The following is a 13973-nucleotide window of genomic DNA, read 5'->3' as shown; positions in this document are numbered from 1 at the left end:
AAATAAAAGATGTTGTGTCTGCCGAAAACTAAAAAATAAATATTAAAGTACTCTCTCTCTAAAAAATAAAAATAAAAAATAAAAAAAAATAAAAGTTGGTAAGTACAGCATACCATCAGACTATCTATATAAAAACTATATTCACATATTCAAAGGATCTTAAATTATATTTTTGTGTTTATATGTGTATACATGCACAAATATTGTATCTATGTGTATGGACAAAGGAAAAGATGAATGATATTTGTATGATAAAATAGTTGGTTTTTATATATGCTAAGTTTTTTTTTCATAAAAATGTCCTTTAGGTTACATATTTTAAACATATTTTTCTCAACCATGTTAGGTTTAGAACTTTGCTTTTATACCTATTTTGATAATAATACTGAATTGTCATAAGGTACAGTATGTTAGCTAATGCACACATGCATTCATTATTTGTTTGTGCACCACATCAATTTTGAGCATATACTATGGGATAAAGACTGGGAGTACAGAGGAAAAACATGGCTGTTGTTCTCATGGAACTTACAATTCAGGGAGAGGGGAAAATCACTCCATAAATGTGAAATTACACTTACAATTAGTGCTAAGAAGTAAACTATACTTGGATCAGTCACAGGGTTAAATCAGGGATACTTTCTCCAAGGAAGTGATGTTTGCACAGAGATCTGTAGGATAAATGAGTTAGGTAATCAGATGAAGGATTGAGAAGTTTACAACAAAAGAAAAAGCATGGGCAAGGCCCTAAGGAAGGAAGGGAAATGGGACAATTCCAGAACAGAGAGAAAGACAGTGGGTCAAGAGAGGGCATCCAGAAAACACAGGTCCTCTTAGAAAAGGTCAGGGATTTAAAAAGATCTTTATCTTAAGAGCAATGGGAACTCAGTGAAAAGTTTTAAACAAAGATGAGGGAGAGGAGTGTAACATAATCAGAAAATGCCTTTGGTCAACATTACTCTGGATTTAATATGGAAAACAGTTTAGGATGAGGGAAGATTACTAAGGAAACAATTATAAATAGTTCAGCCAAGAGATGAGAATAGCTAGGGCTAAGAGGCGGTAATGGAGATAAAGATAAAAGAATGGATTTCAGAGATATGTAGGAAGTCAATTTGATGGAACTGGGTGAAGGTCAAAAGGGGTAGGACTTTTGAAATGGCAGAGTGAGGAGCTTAGCAAATCCCTTCCCAAAAGACAATGATAATACTGAACAAAATTATCAAAGAAACAATTTCAGGATTCCAAAAATTAACCAAATACATACATCAAAATGTTTATTTGGGAAAAAAATGACTGAACCTCAGATATGAGTCATGGAAGATTGTGGCATTGTTATTAAGGCTATTCTCACTCCTTCACCCAGTTCTCTTGGCTAAACTCCACCAGAGTGGGTCAAGCTCCACAAACATCAGATCCCCTGCTGGAGGGGGGCTAATGTGATTTGGAGCAGAGCATGGGGAAAATCCCATGCCTTGGAGTGTGATAAAAAACTGTAATGACCATGTGGCAAACAAAGGAGGAAGGCCAATGTCATAACTATCTTGAGTACTGGGGCAAGCAACAGGCCAACAGAGTAGTCCAAATTTAACTGGGAGGTCAGGAAATGAGGCAGTCACAGTGGGTCTTGAGGAGCTCCCATTTGTCACTGGTTATCTTAGAAGGAGTATGAGAAACAACTTATATGTTCCTGGTTGAATGCAAAGTTTGTGCCCATTATAGAAGAGACATGAAAAGGCCTGGGAGAAAGTGAAAGTTGGGTCAAATTTATAAACCACATGAATTTTGAATGTGTTCCCCAATTCAACAGAAGTTCATTGGTAAAGGATGGAAGGTTCAAGATGTTTGAGTGCAACTTCAGACCAATCATTATTGGAACATGAAGCTATGCTGATCTAGAAACAACCCATAGGAAGCCAGATTTAAAAATAGAGGAAAATACTGACATAGATCTTAGTGGCTGACTCTGCAAGGTAGACACATTCTACATAATTAATTAGTTCAACCAAGACACTAAACAACAACAACAACAAAACAATAAAAATAATAGAAAATAAAAATTAGGTGTTGCTACAATATAGTGTCTAAAATGTCCACTTTATAACAAGAGTTTATAAGATATGTATATAAAGAGACAAGTATGATCCACAAACATAAATAAATTCAGTTAATGGAAGCTATCTCAGAGGGGCATGGATGTTAGACTCAGCAGACAAAGGCTTCAAAGAAACTGTTTTAAGTATGTTGAAAAACAAAACCTAAAGAAAACCATGCTTAAAGAATTAAAGGAAAATATGATGATAATGATTATAATGGTTAATTTTTTCTGTCAACTTGACAGAGTGCCAGACATTTGTTCAGAATTATTCTGGGTGTGTCTTTGGGGGAGTTTCTGAATTATATTAATATTTGAGTTAGTAGACTTAGTAAAACTGACTGCCCTCCCCAATGTGGGTGGGGCTTAGCCAAACAGTTGAAAGCATGAATAGAACCAAAAAGACTGACCCTCTTCAAGTAGGGTGGAATTCCTCTCACCTGAATGTTTTGAGCTGGCACATCAGTCTTTTTCTTTCCCCCCCTGCTTTTGACTCAAACTGACACATCAGCTGTCTTGGATCTTGTATTTGACTCCTTTGGACTGGAACTGCCTTTCCAGCTCTCCTGGGTCTCTAACTTCCCGACAGATTTTGGAACTTATTAACCTTCATTATTGTGTATGCCAATCTCTTATAATAAAATATCTTTATATGTATATATGCATATTTACATTTCCTATTGGTTCCTCTGAAAAACCATGGCTAATGCAATGACTGATTGAATAAAGAAAATGAATAAAGATATGGAAATAATAAAAAAGAACCAAATGGTAGATTCTGGAGTTTAAGAGTACAATTGAAATGAAAAATTCATTAGAAGGTCTCTCAACAGCATATTTGAGATGGTTGAATAATCAGCAATCTTGTTGACAGGTTATTAGATATTATCCAATCTGAAGTACAGAAAGAAAGAAGAGAAAAGAATGGAGAAAAATGACAGAGACATTTGAGACAATATTGAGCATACCAATATACATTCAGTGGGAATCATGAAGAGGAGAGAGAGAAAGTTGGGTAGGAAAATTTTTGACAAAATAATGGTCAAAGACATCTCAAATCTGATTAAGAATATTAATCTATACTGTTGAATGCTAAGTAACATAAACACATAGACACATCATAGTCAACTTTTGAAAGCCAATCAGAAAATCTGGAAAGCAGGTAGAGGAAAATGACTTATCAAGTACAGGGAACAATCATAAAGTTAACAACTGACTTCTCATTAGGATCAATGAAGGTCATAAGGCAATGGAATGCCATATTCAAAGTACTAAATGAAAAGACAGTCAATCAATAATTCTATATCTGGCAAAATTAATCTTCAAAAGTCAAAGTCAAATAATGTTATAGGTAAGTGATGACTGCTAGCCATCTTTCTTTACAAAAAATGCCAAATAAAACTCTTCAGACTAAAAGGAAATTGTATCTGATAGTAATTTGAATCCATAAGGAGAAGTGCTGGAAACAGTAACTTAGGTAAACATAAAAGGCTACATAAAATGTATTTTTTCTTTTATTTCATGAATTTATTTAAGAGAGAAAATCAAAATTATAAAACTGTTGTGATACTTGTATAACTATTTTCATATATATATATATATATATATATATATATATATTTAGTTAGTTGTAGGTGGACACGATATATTTATTTATTTTTATGTGGTGCTATGGATCAAATCAGCGCCTCGCACGTGCTAGGTGAGCTCTCTACTGCTGAGCCACAACCCCAGCCCTGTATGACTATTTAATACATATAATAATAGCAATACCTGTATAGGGAAAATGCAAAGAAATAGATATATTGGAGCAGCAGTTTCTATACTTTGTTGAAATTAGGTTAGTATTAATCTGGGAAGGATTGTGATAAATTAAGATACATGTTATAATCTCTAGAGCAATCACTAAAAAATAACTTCAAAGATAAAATAAAGAGGTGTGCATGGTGGTGCATGCCTGTAATAACAGCAACTCAGGAGACTGAGGCAGGACTATTACAAGTTTGAGGCCAACCTCAGCAACTTAGCAAGACCCTCTCTCAAATTTTAAAAAATAAAATTAAAAAGGGCTGGAGATGTAGTTAAGTGGTACAGCAATGCTAGGTTCAATTCCCAGTACAAAAAAAAATTCCAAAACCCAAATGGAATGAAAATAGAACACTAGAAAAAAAAATAACTATTTAACACAAAAAAATAGGGCAGTAAAAAACCCCAAAAAACTATGAAACAAAAATGGCATAAATATGTAGAAAACAGGTATTGAAATGGTAAATGTAAATTCAACTTCATCTAAATTTACATTAAATAAAAACAAATTAAATATTCCCATCAAAAAGCATTCAGACTGGGTGCAGTGGTGCACACCTGTAATCCCAGCAGCTCAGGAGGCTGAGGCAGGAAGATCATAAGTTCAAATCCAGCCTCAACAAAAGCGAGGTGCTGAGCAACTCAGTGAGATCCTGTGTCTAAATAAAATACAAAATAGGGCTGGGGAGGTGGCTCAGTGGTCTAGTGCTCCTGAGTTCAATCCCTGGTACCAAAAAAAAAAAAAAAAGCATCCAGATTGTCAAAATGGATGAAAAACAAGATCCAATTTTATGCCATCTATGGGGAACATATTTTAGATACAAAGGCACAAATTTCACACAGTTAAGTGGTACAGCAATGCTGGGTTCAATTCCCAGTACAAAAAAAAAAAATTCCAAAGCCCAAATGGAATGAAAATAGAACACTAGGAAAAAAAATAACTATTTAACACAAAAATAGGGCAGTAAAAAACCCCCAAAGACTATGAAACAAAAATGGATAATAAAAGGATGGGAAAATATATATGCAAGAGTTAACTGTACAGTTGTTAGAGTGGCTATACTAATATCAGGTGAAATACATTTTTTTCCTTAGGTGAAATACATTTGTGTTAAAATGTATTTATCCAAGACAAAGCTGGACATTTCCTAATCATAAAATGTCATGACACACAACTATTCCTGTCAGGGTCACTCCAGGAGAACTAGGCTGGCACAAACTAATGACTCATAGAGAAATACCTTTTTCTTTGGGTTCTGTGATGGCCCCTCTGACTCAGCTCCCACAAAGAAGACAAGGCAGGCAAGAAAGAGAGGGAGCACTCCTCAAACCTGGGTTTTATTAATGGGGGAGCTAATCCATGGAACAATCTATCCAAAAAAGGGCAAAAGGGTAGGATTACAATAAACAGGTGCGTGTAATTCAACCCTATCAGGTGATGCCCACTCCCAGAGCTGCACCTTTCTTATCCAAGCAGAGGTAAAGTCCACTTGCATTGCTGGGTGCAATACCAGTCCAGTACCTCTTTACTCAGGACTTAAAGGTGTGTGCATAGCTACTGTTCAGGGTGGCCTCCGACAATAAAACTTCAATTTATTAGGAAGATAAAACAATTATAAAATATGCACACCTAACAACAAAATCCTGATGTACATGAAGTACTGGCAGAATTGAAAGAGGAAATAGACGTTAATGATAGATGTATATGGAAGAGGAAGATGGAGGGACAGTATGACCTTAGTTATTTATCCAAAGATGGCCCACATGAGGTTTTCTTTCTAATATTAATCCCCCACGATTTATCCTTCTTTATTGAATAGGGCTGATCTATGTAGCCAATAGAATATTAAAGAAATAAGAGAGGATAGCTTCTGAGGAGAGGTCAAAAAGAGTTACTGCCTTACTTACTCACTCTTGGGGATCCCACCTGCCATGTTATGAGGATGCTCAAGCATCCCTCTGGAGGTCAACATGGGAATGACTTAGGTCTGTCAGCAGCTAAGGAATTGAAGCTTCCTACCAACAGCCTTATGAGTGAGCCACCTTTTTATTTATTTAGTTTATTGTAAATGAACCATCTTGGAAGTGAATCCTCCACCTTCGGGGCAAGCCTCAGTGGACTGTAGTCCCAGATGACATCTTGACTGTAACCTTGTGAGAGACCCTGTCACAGCCAACCAACTAAGCTACTCCTGAATTCCTGACCTACAGAAACTGTGAGTGACAATAAGCGTGTATTGTTGTTTTAGAATCTTCAAGTTTTGATGCCATTTGTTTTTCAGCAGTGGATACATAAATCAAATGGAATATTACTCACCAAGTAAATGAACCATTTTTTCAAGATTTTTAAAGATATTTGGGCCAACTAGGTAACAATATGCACACCTGTAATCCCAGCTACTCAGTAGGCTTAGGCAGGAGGATTTTTTGAGTGCACAACTTCAAGACCAGCTTAGGAAACATGACAAGACCCTGTCTCAATAAAAATGGTTGTCCTTTTGTGTATTCACTCTCTGCCTCCTCTATTCCCCAAGACTGGGGCATCTTGGAGACTATGTGTTAAAAATGGAAAGACTGCAGCATGAAAAGATCCTAGATCCTGAAAATTTCCCAGGAGAATGCCCAAGTGTGAGCACCTGCTTTTAACTGGGTGTGATTAAGAAATGAACATTAATTACAAATTCAAGAATGTCGTAAGTGGATGATTCGGTACAACTTATAGAAAAGATGAAGGTAATCCCAACAGGCCGTTGTGACCAGGGAAGTCACTTCCACGGCTGTGGGGAAATCAGCCTGAGGTTTGAACTTTGGTTACAGTTTTCTTTTCTAGTCCACAGTTTTGCTGAGGCTTTTGAGAAGTTTGAGAGTGATTGTATCATTTACTAAGCACCTAGGTCAAAACCACTCACAATAAAGGCAACAAATTCAACAAATTCTTGAAGGGTTTCTTTTTCTTTTTTTTAAGAGAGAGAGAGAAAGAATTTTTTAATATTTATTTTTCAGTTTTCAGTGGACACAACATCTTTATTTTATTTTATGTGGTGCTGAGGATCGAACCCAGCACCCCATGCATGCCAGGTGAGCACGTTACCACTTGAGCCACATCCCCAGCCCTGAAGGGTTTCTTTCTGATGGTGTGTTAGTGGTTAGAATGGATCTGGAGCCAGATTCCTTTGTTTGAACTATGTGATCCATTTGTGCACTTGAGCATATTTAATTTTTCAGGACCTAATTTTCCTCCAGCGAAATGGAAAGTTTTCCTTTATTGAAATGAGCTTAATCATAGAACTGATAATTTACCGGGTATGGTAGTGCCCGCCAGTAATCTCAGTGGCTTGGGAAGCTGAGGCAGGAGGAATGAGAGTTCAAAGCCAACCTCAGCAAAAGCAAGGCACTAAGCAACTCAGTGAGACCCTATCTCGAAATAAAACATTCAAAAGGGCTGGGGATGTGGCTCAGTGGTTGAGTGCCCTTGAGTTCAATCCCTGGTACCCACCCCCCTGCCACCAAAATATAATTGCATGATTTAATATATGCAAAGCACCTAGAATTTGGACTGGCATGCAAGTTCTATGTAAGTGTTCGCTATGATTTTTATTTTCTCTTGTGTCACTTTAATCTTGAACTTCCTGTGTTTTTCATAGGAGAAGAAAACACAAGCATGAAAACTGCATTTTTTCTTAAATTTACTTACTGCAATTAGTGCTTATTTCTCAATCGCACAAAGTCAAAAGCAGATGTATTAAAGAGAAGGAAAAATCCTAATAGAGAAGGGCAGTTGGAGGTTGGAGCTCTGCTATGCTAGAATTTTCTTCTGACCCTCCCCATATCAGATCCAAGTTACAGTCCCCAGTCAGGAGTTGAAGGTAATGAAAAAAAAATATGCAAGTTTGTCCAAATTGTCATTTTTATCAGTTAGGATGTATATTTTGGTTGGATTATTTGGCACTTGCAAATCAATATTGCAACATCATTACATATTTGTTTTCTGATTTTTAAAAATGTGACTGTGAACTTGCTTGTATTTTAACTCCCTTCTGGAAATAAATTTGATTAAGTTGGATTGTTTAAGTACCCTCTTGTACATGGCAATGTTTAACACTTTCTAAAACAAGTTAAACAAACTTGTCCCTTGCTCTCAGAAATGCACAAACATGAAAAGAAACAGAGATATTCACTTTTCCAGAGTCCACCCAGAGGCAAAAGCACCAGCCAAGAACACATTGATCAAATATTTACAACACTTATAAGCGTTATAGTTAATAATTTTTATGGTTAATGAGTTTTGTGTTAGGGCTCACTGACATGAAGGTAGGGTCTTCATGGAAAATAAATTAACGGAGCAGCAAAGTCCAGTAACTCTCATCAGCAAATTTTTTGGTCACTGATAGATTTATAATATGTAAACTTTCTTGAGAAAACATTGAAACAGGTATTTGTGTATAAACACAACTACTATTTTATTTAGTTTTAAGGAAAGGAGACAGGGGTTCCTGGGAAACCCCAGAACAGCTACATTTGAATTTCTTATAGCTACATTTGAATTTCTTGTAAAAATTATTGATTATTGCTGACATCAGGCAGTATTCCCTCATTGTCTCCACATACTCTGTATACAGAAAACTTTGCAAAATCAATCTCCAGCCACTGTTTTTTTTGTGTGTATGTGTTGGGGGCGGCTACTGGGAATTGAACTTAAGGGCGCTTGACCACTGAGCCACATCCCTTGCCCCATTTTGTATTTTATTTAGAGACAGGGTCTCACTGAGTTGCTTAGCACCTTGGTTTTGCTGAGGCTGGCCTTGAACTTGGGATCCTCCTGCCTCAGCCTCCAGAGCTCCTGGGATTACAAAAGTGAGCCACTCTTTTGTTTTTTTTCCTCTGCATCCCTGGTGACCCCTGGTTCCTCCTCATCTCATTTACCAGGATTTAACCTTGCCTCAGCTGTCTGATTCTTGTTTGGTGGCGGGGCAGGGAGGACAGGTGATGGGGAATAGATCCATCCTGGTGGCACATGCAATAAAGTGCAACACTGAAGTCATCAAGCTGGACATTTCTCAATATTTGCTCTGGCAGAGATAGGGAGCTAGAGCTGATCTCCTGTTTCGGGGAACTGAAAACCATTTTGCAAAGACAGGGGAGTGAATGGACCCAGCCTCAGGTTTGGAGGGCAGGAGGCTTGCCAGGCAGCACGTCTAGCCTTCCTTTGTTTGTCCCCTTGGCAAATTGAGATGCCTCCTTCGAGTCTCAGGTCAAGGGTGGATAAAGCCCCTGCTCTTCCTTCAGGCTCACCCTGAACTTCCTACAGGCCTGCATGGGGATGATCACGGGTTTACTGACCTCTCACCTTTGCACTGGGGGCACCTGTCTCACTTCTCTGTCCCCATCCCCTAGCACAGTGCTAGTCACATCCAGGACATCCAGTTAATATCAACAAAACAAATCCAACCAGGGGAGGTTGGCTCTACCTCCCTTTTGCCTCTTGATGTTTATCAGCCAGAAAACTGAACAGTACAATTAACTGGGGGTTGATGGTGTCACTTTGGTCATAAAAGTTAATAATATTTGTTGCTTTATTGGTTTCTTAAATATCACTTAAGTAGACACAAGACAGCATGCTTTAGTGGCTATGAGACAGCATGGCCCATTACCTTCCTTGGGCTGAGTTTTGACTGTGCCATTTAGTAAATGTGTGACCTTGGACAAGTTCCTTAACCTTTCTGTACCTGGGTTTCCCCATTTACCAAACATGACTTATAATAGCACCTGCCTCGTGGTGGTGTGAGAATTAAATAAAGTAACATATATTAAGTGTTTAGAACTTACAAAAGCACAAGAATATAGAGATGCTCAGTCAATACTTATTGATGAAAAAATACTATTGTTTTTAAATTTTCAGTTAGTTGTTAAAGAGAATTCTCTCTTTTTTTTCTTCTTTCAGTTGAATTTTATGTGTAGGCTAGGTATTGAAAAGTATCACCCTCTGGATTATTGCTAATTTATAATAAATTCCCATTCTCATAAAATATTTAACACAATTCAAAGAGTTAATACCAGTAAAGAGCTTTGAATGGTGCCAGACACAGATGCTCAACAAATATTTTTAGTATTTTATTATTATTCATTTGTTCATCCAGCCAATTTTTTGAGCACCTATTATATGCTAGGCACCAACATATATCATGGAACAAAAATCCTGCTCTCATGGAATCAGCATTCCAAGGGGGACAAATAGACAATAAATAGAATACATGAACTGTACGATACATTTTATTAATTTCAGTGCATTTTCACATGTCAATATCTCAGAATTAGAATGCATCTTAAAGCTGGTAGCATCTTACCATTATAATTGCTGGCATTTTTCTTTGGTATGAAAAATGACAGTACATGTGTCAATCAGTGGCATGTTAGACTTGATGTAATAGGACAAGCCTGTTAGATACAATCAGTGATGTGGAAAAATAAAGCAGAAAAAATGATAGAATCTTGGGGAGGCTTTGCAACTTCAATATGGTATATCCCCAAGTCTTTTTACATTGACCTATCTTAGAAATCAAGGACAAATAATTATCAAATGAAATCAGAATTTAAAAACATTATTAGTGCTAAATGTAATGTGGTATCCTGAATGGGCTCCTAAAACAAAAAAAGTCACTTTTTTTTTCCAGGACATGTGTTTTATTTTTCTTCTTTTTGGAGGTGATCTTTTATTCATTTCTTTTTAGAAGTGAAGGTATAATTTACAAACAGTAAAATTCACCATTTTTAATGTATAGATCTGCTCTGGTGGATGCCTGAAATCTTAGGACTGAAACTTTTATATGTGTTTTCCTATACATGCACACCTATGATGAAGTTTAACTTATAAATTAGGAGTAGGAAGAGGTTAACAACACTAATCACAGAATAGATTAACTAGATATTAATACACTGTAATAAAAGTTATATAAATGTGGTTTCTCTCAAAATATCTTCTCATTTATCTTTTTTCTTTTTTGCAGCTGGGGATTGAACCCAGGGGTGCTTACTGCTGAGCCACATCCCCGCCATTTTTACTTTTTTATTTTGAGACAGGGTCTTGGTAAGTTTTAGAGACTGGCTCCAAATTTCCCATCCTCCTACCTCAGCTTCCTAAGTAATTGGTGTACTGCTTCCAGCTCAGAAAGGACTCTTGAAGTCTCTTTTAGAAATAATCACTGTGAGAATCAGAGTTTCTGATTCTCTTTGCTTTAGGAAAGGAAGAAAAAAGGGATTTTGGCAAGTCAAATGAAGGAATGGGATTGTTTATCAATATGCAATGAATTGAGAAGACAAAACAGGAGGAAAAGGCAGAACCACTCTGCTGTGGATGCAGGAGGATTATGGAGATGGGGATCCTGGGGTTCCCTGCTTTCTCTCTCACCCTCCTGCAGATGACTTCTCACTGCGAGACTCATTGAATTTCTCTGTGTGGACACCTAGCTCTTGGATGACCACTGACACCAGGCCTGGGTTACAGAATGTGGGCCCAGAACTCAGTTGGGGAGCAGGAGCAGGGAAGGAGGTTGTCTCTGCCTCTAAGAAGTTGGGATGCCCGCAGGAGGAATCAGTTGACCTGAGATGACCGGCTCCCAGGCTGTGACTGCTCAATTCACCCTTGTTATACTCACCTAAGAGAGGAGTCCCAATACCCCACAGTCCACTGTTGCAGGAACAAGAGTGGGATATTAAAATTCATTTATTAAAAACTTTAAAATTCCTCTGAGAGAACCCATCAGGATCCTACCACCTTACCACTGAAACCATTGTTCTCTGAAATTGTTGCCCTGAGGGACCCTCAGGCAAGGGCCAAAGGAATGGCCCCATTTGAAGGTCCTTGGACGTGATGGAGCAGGGATGTTCGAACTCTCTGTGGGGTACTGAGTCCCAGTTCTGTGCAGACACAACCAGGAGACAGTCTCTTAATTCCCATCTGCATTTCTGTTTGGTCTCAGTGGTCTGAACCCAGCTGCCACATAGCAGGGTGACCCTGCTGCCCTCTTACCAGAAGCACATGCCTTTTATGGGTTTTTCTTTAATTTCAGACATATTCACCCACCCCTGATGTTGAAAGGCATTCATAGAGGGTAAGTTGAGGCCCAATCTGAGGCCATGAGATAAATGCTTTTGTGTTAGAACACTAGCCATAGTTCCCCCTCTCCTAGCCAGACTGAAGCACCTTCTCTCTGACATCATCCCCTACCACACTCCACTTGGTTCCTCCATCCTCTATTTGGGTTGTACGTGAACATGCCTAGCGCAGTCCCAGGTCAAGGCAAGACTTGCGGTTCCCTCTGCCTAAGTGACTGTCTTCATCCATAGGACCCATCTCCTCCCTTCATTCCCATCTCCATTAACCGCCACTGCCTTGGTTGGGGAGCATGCTAACAGTCATACGCAAAATAAAACTCCTTCCAATCCCACACCTGGATTTCTTATCATTAATGCATTAACACTTCCTAACACCAGCTTCTTAATTCATTGCTTCTCTTCCCCCAAAGGCACATCAGCTCCATGAAAACAGGGGCTTGGCTTGCTTTCTTCACTTAGAACAGAGCCTGGGCCAGAAACACTTGTCCGATGAGTCCATAGATGAGCCTGGATGGCAGAATTCTTGCTGTAGAAGAGCTTTGAGTGACAAGTAGGCCCACAGGCCCGCCTTCCCAAGTTTGACTTGGTTCAACCCTGGCTTCATCCTGGCTCATTGTTTTTCATTCTCTCTACCAGTCCTCCCGCTCCAAGCTGTGTGCTCAGTGTCCCACCCCATTGCATCTCATCTTTGTTTTTGCTCATGGTCCTGTGGGAACTTGGTGTTCCAGACTTGGGTAATTCTCTGTGGTTTACCACCCCCTCCACCCCCGCCATCGATGGTCCTCTCCCCTTTGTAGATCTCAGCAGTGAGTCTGGATAAAGGTTGCTGAGTTACATCACTTTTGGCATTTGTTTCCAGGAAGAATAGGCCTTGAAGCCTCATTGTGGGAGGGCAGTGGCAAAACCTTTAATCTTTGGAACATTCTATGCTTCTTGGTGGAGAGAATGTTTCAGAACTGCAGACCAGGTTATCAACTTGAGACTTTGTGCACCTGCCTTGTGTGGAAGACAGACTCCGTACATCCCACTAAGGCAAAGGGCTGGGGATGCTCAAGTGTGTGCTGTGGTACCACAAGATATTCTTTCTCATATAAAATCTGTGCCTTGGGCTGGGGATGTGGCTCAAGCGGTAGCGCGCTCGCCTGGCATGCGTGCGGCCCGGGTTCGATCCTCAGCACCACATACAAACAAAGATGTTGTGCCCGCCGAAAAAACTAAAAAATAAATATTAAAAAATTCTCTCTCTCTCTCTCTCTCTCTCTCTCTCACACACACACACACACACACACATACACACTCTCTCTCTCTCTCTTAAAAAAAAAATCTGTGCCTTAGCTCACAGCCATTACTGCAGGAAGAAATTTAGGTCTCAAGAAAAAGCTAAATGGGACTCCTAAGTGCACAAACCCAAAAAGGATCAGCAGGGAAGAGAAAGATTTCATATTTCATGTTATTAGTATTTAAACCATCCTCTTCTGACAGCTCAGAAGTCAGGCTTGATGGGCAGATAATCTCCATCTCTTTCTCTGGGTTATACATTGTATCTATATCCTCCCCTTATTTTCAGAGCTAGTTAAACTGGGCTCTTATTTTGGTACCAACATCTGTAAAATATTTCCAGAAAAACAAGGAATAAAATGCAGTTGACCAACTGTAGGACCTTGGAGGAAGCTTTAAAAAACTGATTGCTTAGCCTGGAAAAGAAAATAAAATGAAATGCTTTTTCTAGAGTCTGAATAATTCAGTCTGCAGCAGATTGGCCTATCCTGTTACATCTTCTCTTGAAAGTGGCTTCTGAAACATGTGACTGAAGTCCTGTTTAAGGTAGGGGAGAGAGAGACCCATGCATAAAGGATGACTTCAACTCAATGGCTTTTCAAGATTATTCCAGCCCTATTACTCAGGATTCTGTGATCCAGGTTAGAAGTGGGATTTTGGTTGCAGTTTATGGCATCTCAAC

At 38.7% G+C, this 13973-nt stretch overlaps 1 protein-coding gene across 2 annotated transcripts in view; it reads right to left on the bottom strand.

Annotated features, from left to right (window-relative positions):
* Marveld3 (MARVEL domain containing 3) overlaps nucleotides 1-5209 on the bottom strand; it is a 34603-nt gene extending 29394 nt beyond the window's left edge. Inside the window, exon 1 of one of the 2 annotated variants that reach the window (XM_015496112.2) lies at nucleotides 5143-5209. The gene's annotated coding sequence lies outside the window, so the exon portion shown is untranslated. The remainder of the gene's footprint in view (nucleotides 1-5142) is intronic. The other variant, XM_048792694.1, reaches the window with a different exon arrangement.
* Nucleotides 5210-13973: the final 8764 nt, after the last annotated feature.

The sequence above is a fragment of the Marmota marmota genome, unplaced genomic scaffold (assembly GCF_001458135.2).
Source record: "Marmota marmota marmota unplaced genomic scaffold, marMar, whole genome shotgun sequence".
Classification (NCBI taxonomy): Eukaryota; Metazoa; Chordata; class Mammalia; order Rodentia; family Sciuridae; genus Marmota; species Marmota marmota.
Note: the sequence above shows the minus strand (reverse complement) of the source record. Positions and strands in the feature narration are given on the sequence as shown.